Raw genomic sequence first — 6,132 nt, 5'->3', positions numbered from 1 at the left:
TTTCAATTATTTATATAAACATTAAATTTTGTATCCCTTTACAAGTTACAAAGTGCTGTACATACTCTGCATCATGACTACCTGTCAGAGAGGCACAGTAGATATTAATTCAACAGTACAGGTGAACAAAATAAGGTTCAAAGCAGCTAAGACATTTCCCAAATCTTTACAGAAAATTAGTAGTAGAGTCAGCCTTCAGCTCAGGGTCTTTTCACCCTATAGTCCCATCCTTTATTTAGCTAATTCTGAGTTTTCAAACTGTGTTTGCTGAGATTCCGAGGAGATATCTCAGGGATTACTGTAAGAACTCAGAGTGACTCTATAAGAAAGTTGGGTTAAGCATTGCAACAGTTGTGCTACTATTGTTTGTCCTCTATATGTGAGTTCTACATAAGCTCTAATAACCACTGCATTTCACCATGCTGCCTTATAAAAGATAAAGAATACTTACAAAAAAAAACCACTTTAGTTGAAAAAATGATTTAGATAGCTGTATATAAAAATCCAAGAGTCTATTCCAGTCAAGTTTTAAGAAACTGTCATTTCTTCTAGCAGTTGTTGAATCTTCTTAATGTCTGGTCTCTTATTTTTCTTTTCATGTAGACATTGACTGGCAACAGAGTACATAGTTTCAGTGGAAGTGGAATCAACGTCACTCATCTTCTTATCAATATAATCTTCAATTGTCTTTTCTTCATCTTCAATTTCTTCTTTAATATTTACTTATATTAATACATCCATACATATCTCCTTCCTAGAAACGTTCAGCCAACTGCCTCCTGACTTTTGTGTTTCTGTGTATTCCTCTCACATGCTCATTAGCAGCCCTTACTAGGCTTCCGGCAAAGTGAGGTCCGCTCTTCTGCTGCACTCCCAATGATGCACTTCCAACTCTGAATGTAGATCCTCTTCTCTGCACAAGCACACAGCTCTATGGGTACTCACATTGCAGTAACTGAGGTTCACGGTGTTCATCCACAGCTGGAAGTCTGGTTATTACTTCTAGTAAAACCACCCCAAAGCTGTAGATGTCAGATTTGGGTGTAATTTCTCCTCGCAAATCTTCAGGTGCCACATAAGCTGTTGTTCCCACAATTCTGCTAGTCATGACTGACTGTGCAAACTTCTCAGAAGCCTGTGCAAGCCCAAAGTCAGATATTTTGGCTGTAAGTCTTTATCTAGTAAGATATTTGCACTTTTGATATCTCTATGAATATGATGGTTTTCATGTAAAAACAGGCCATTAGCTTCACCCTGGGCAATCTTGCATCTCATGTACCAAGAGAGTTGGGGAGTACCATCCAAGCAAGACAATCTGTCCAGCAATGAACCACTGGGCATGTAAACATATATTAAGCAGAGGTCACCTCCATCACTTGAGAAACCAAGTAGTTCTACTAAGTTTTCATGTTGACACTGCTGCAAACTCTTCACTGCTACAGTCCTGTTGTTCACGTAGCCTTTATACACAACTCCAAATCCTCCTTCTCCCATTTTGTTACCACCCACAGAAATGGGCTGTTCATCAAAGTTATTTGTGGCATTCTTCAACTCAAAAAATGAAAAACTGTGAAAACGTGTATCACTAAATTCTAAACTTGTATTTTCTGGACTTGAGGAGTCAGGTAGCACATAGTTTTGTTCAAGATTCTCATCAGATATCACAGATGTCCTGTCTTTGCCATAGAGGGGCTTTGGTTTCTGTTGAACTGTTACAGTGACTTTAGAAGGCAGTGTATTAACATTTTTGGGTACAGCATCTGGTAGCAAAATACTTGCAGGGGCAAAAAACTCATTTTGGACCAAAATATCCACAAGATCACCAATTGTGCAATTTGTGGTGCCCCAGTCAAACAATAATTCACACGGGGGCTTTTTCCAGTTTGCAGTAATGCTTCAACTCTTCTGTCCGGGCACGGGGCGCAGGGGCGCACAGGGCCTGGAGGTTTTTTTAAAATCTCCATTTGTGGTGGGGGATGGGAAGAAGCCTGTGCTCCCCAGTACCCTTATTACTGTTATTTTGTCCCGTTAATGTAACACTTTAATTCAAAAATCTCAAATGAAATAATATCCTTCAATTTAGGTGGATCTAAAATCAAACACACCAAAATTGTATTGCCTAATGGGACTCACAGAGCTTCATAAACTATAACACATAGCAAAATAACCAGATTTCCTATTAAGTAATAATAACAGTGTCCCACGCCAATATATTCTGGTTGAGTGTATATGGATTGGGCCATAAGAATTTTCCTTTCAGCAAAACACAGGCAAAACTGTGATAATATTAAATCTGCTATGTCATTATACACATACCCACACACACATATTTGAATAGGAGTTGACATTGTCTTGTTTTGTTTTTGTTTTATTTTTTTCCCACATAACATTTAATCCTTATTAATAATTGCAAAGGGTTTCCCTGGTGGCACAATAGCCAAGAATCTATCTGCAATGCCAGGGACCCAGGATGGATCTCTGGGCTGGAGAGATTCCCTGGAGAAGTGAATGGCTACCCACTCCAGTACTCTTACCTAGAGAATCCCATGGAGAGAGGAGCCTGGCAACTACAGTCCATGGGGTTGCAAAACGTGGGACGTAATAGAACAGCTAAGTACATGGCACACACAAGCAAACTGGTCATACACCTAGTAAGGCTTTTAATTTAGGCTGGCTGATTAGTAATATCAGGAGAATTTAAGTACTATTAAAAAGGGTATCAAGTAAATACTATCTCTAAGATAATATATATCTTTAGCCAATTCAGTTCCTGGTTCCTGGAAATTTCAGTTTAAAGCAAATACATGACCAAATGTTTCACTTTAACGTTATGCTTTCTATTCAGCATGAGGTTCCTTGAGGTTCTTGCTACAAAGATAAAATCTTCCCCTCTCCCAACTCCAGGTCCTAGTCAGTGTGAATCTGAACACTGGAAGCATAGTATCTGCACTATTTGTCTCTAAACTTATCTCAGAGCCCAATTCAAGATTTTTAGAAACCTTTTCAGTGTTCAGTTTTGTTTTGCTTTGTCTTGTTTGTAATCATCATGTTTTCTGTGGGTCAGATTCTGATTTATATTTGTCTCTTTTTCTGAAAGAAACACAGTTTAGTCTTATGGAAGCCTAGTATATCAGATACATCTTTCCATCATGTCTATGAATTTCCTCTCCTAGTATGTAAAATGCTGTGAAATTCCATTAAGTCCCCAGTTGTGAACCAAATGAGCACTGCAAGTGATGTATCCTAATTATTCTGGGATAGCAGGAAAGTGTACCATCAATTCAGTTCAGTCACTCAGTCAATGTCTGACTCTTTGTGATCCCATGGATGGCAGCTCACCAGGCTTCCCTGTCCATCCCCAACTCCCAGAGCTTGCTCAAACTGACGTCCATTGAGTCAGTGATGCCATACAACCATCTTGTCCTCTGCCGTCCCCTTCTTCCCCTGCCTTCAATCCCCAGCATCAGTGTCTTCTCAAATGAGTCAGCTCTTGGCATCAGGTGGCCAAAGTATTGGAGTTTCAGCTTCAGCATCAGTCCTTCCAATGAACACCCAGGACTGATCTCCTTTAGGATGGACTGTTTGGATCTCCTTGCAGTCCAAGGGGCTCTCAAGAGTCTTCTCCAACACCACAGTTCAAAGCATCAATACTTTGGCACTCAGCTTTCTTTATGGTCCAACTCTAACATACATACTTGACTACTGGAAAAACCATAGCTTTGACTAGATGGACCTTTGTTAACAAAGTAAAGTCTCTGCTTTTTAATATGCTGTCTAGGTTAGTCATAGCTTTTCTCCCAAGGAGCAAATATCTTTTAATTTCATGGCTGCAGTCACCAGATGGTGCAGATGCAGTGATTTTGGAGCCCAAGAAAATAAAGTATGTCACTGCTTCCAATGTTTCCCTATCTATTTGCCATTAAGTGATGGGACTAGATGCCATGATATTAGTTTTCTGAATGTTGAGTATTAAGCTAGCTTTTTCACTCTCTCTATTGAAGAGTACCATACTTCAATACAGATGACAGCTTTTGTATCCCCTTCCAAAACTCTGGGCTGCAACTCATTCCCCATCTGTATAGCTTTAAAGGTGAAGGGAGGTTCATTTGTAATAAAATAATCATACTCTGGGTAAAGTGGAATTCACACCTGTGTGTCTGTGTACCACAAGGTCCTACTCACACACTTCTTAGAAGCACAAAGCAAAGTTCCTCCTCTCCACCCTGGCAGGTACCTTGGGGGGGATGCTTTACAGTTGTTATCATTGCACTCCTAGCCATAAGATCAACTGAGAAAAAATGAGGAAGAACATGGATATACCACCAAACGAATGCACATGTTACCCAGCATAAAGAGAGAGGCCATGACACTGTTGGAGAGCACAGACTGGAGAAATAGTCTAAACCAAACAAGATGATATTTTACTTGGATGAAAGTAAGTGCCTATGTGAACTGAAATCCAAAGCTCCCAGTGTACAAATAAACATGGGGAGAAAAAGGACAAAGAAACAGAACACTAAAAAAGAAAATCCCAAGGATTCAGTCTATAATGAGCTCAATGTTAGAACAATTTGGTATGGTTGCCAAAGTCAGCATGAGAACCAAGATGGTCTAGAAATAAGCATTTTGAGAAGAAGTCTGTTCCTTTCATATATCCTTCCTTGACTAATGAAATAAGTGTTTATCTTCTTAGCCAATAAAGAAACCCAAGGCTATCTCTCTGCCATACATCTTTGTGATTCTAATAATTATACTAATGCTCTTCAACCCTGAATGTGCTTCTAAATCACCTGTGAGCTTCATAAAAATTCAGACATTTGAACCAGGAGCACTGGGGTTTTGTAGGGCAAGCATTTTTATAATTTGTGATAGGATCATATGTCTATACCTCAAGAAAATTAATATAAAAGTATAAAAATGTACACAAAGCTATCATATATTTATATATAAGTGAAAATTTAATATGACAAAATAAATCACAATTATAAATATTAAGAAACTATCAAGTATACAAATATCAAAAATCATAAAATAATAAAATGCCAAAATCTGTAATTATGCTTGGTTGTATAATGAGTCTGGTGGCTCAGACTGTACAGCGTCTGCCTATAATACGGGAGACCCAGGTTTAATCCCTGGGTCAGGATGATCTCCTGGAGAAGGAAATGGCAGCGTTCTTGCCTGGAAAATCCCATGGATGGAGGAGCCTGGTTGCAGTCTACAGACTACAGTCCATGGGGTCACAAAGAGTCAGACATGACTGAGCGACTTCACTTTCACTATATATGATCTTCAGGGCTTCCCATGTGGCTCAGCAGTAAAGAATCTACCTGTCAATCAGGAGACCAGGGTTAGATTCTTGGGTTGGGAAGATCCCCTGGAGGAGGAAATGGTGACCCACTCCAGGACTCTTATTGGGAAATCCCACGGACAGAGGATCCTGACCACCTATAGTTCATGGGGTCACAAAGAGTCAGATGTGACTGAGCTCACATGTATATATGATCTTATTATCTATAATAATGATTTTGCACAATATTGTTTCTAGAGGAAATAAAAATATAGCTCAGTATTTTCCATAGCATGGTTATGTGAAATCAGTTTATATTAATTTTAGGATAGGAAAACAATTCTGTTTTACATACATCATTTGTAATGCTATGTACATTTTTAGTACAGTTGACAAATTTGGTGGGAAAAAATCAAGTTTATTTTACTTTCCACCTGTAAAATGTTGGGCATGCTATATTCTTGAATTTTGAATGAATTTAAAAACTCTCTGCGCTTTACAGCAGCTTCTCACTAGCTATCTATTTTACACACGGCAGTGTTCAGATCAGTTCAGTCGCAAAGTTGTGTCCAACTCTTTGTGACACCAAGGACTGCAGCGCACCAGGGTTCCCTGTCCATCACCAACTCCCAGAGCTTCTTCAAACTCATGTCCATCGAGTCAGTGATGCCATTCAACCATCTCATCCACTATCATCCCCTTCTTCTCCTGCCTTCAATCTTTCCCAGCATCAGGGTCTTCTCCAATGAGTCAGTTCTTTGCATCAGATGGCCAAAGTATTGGTTTGCATCAGGTGGCCAAAGTATTGGGGTGTCAGCTTCAGCATCAGTCCTTCCAATGAA

The 6,132-nt window shown here is 39.4% G+C and overlaps 1 pseudogene; it reads right to left on the bottom strand.

Moving 5' to 3' along the window:
* Positions 1-429: 429 nt before the first annotated feature.
* On the bottom strand, positions 430-1,964 carry LOC122685757 (annotated as a pseudogene).
* Between the last annotated feature and the right edge of the window lie 4,168 nt (positions 1,965-6,132).

The sequence above is a fragment of the Cervus elaphus genome, chromosome 29 (assembly GCF_910594005.1).
Source record: "Cervus elaphus chromosome 29, mCerEla1.1, whole genome shotgun sequence".
Classification (NCBI taxonomy): domain Eukaryota; kingdom Metazoa; phylum Chordata; class Mammalia; order Artiodactyla; family Cervidae; genus Cervus; species Cervus elaphus.
This window is presented reverse-complemented; position numbering and strand designations above follow the sequence as displayed.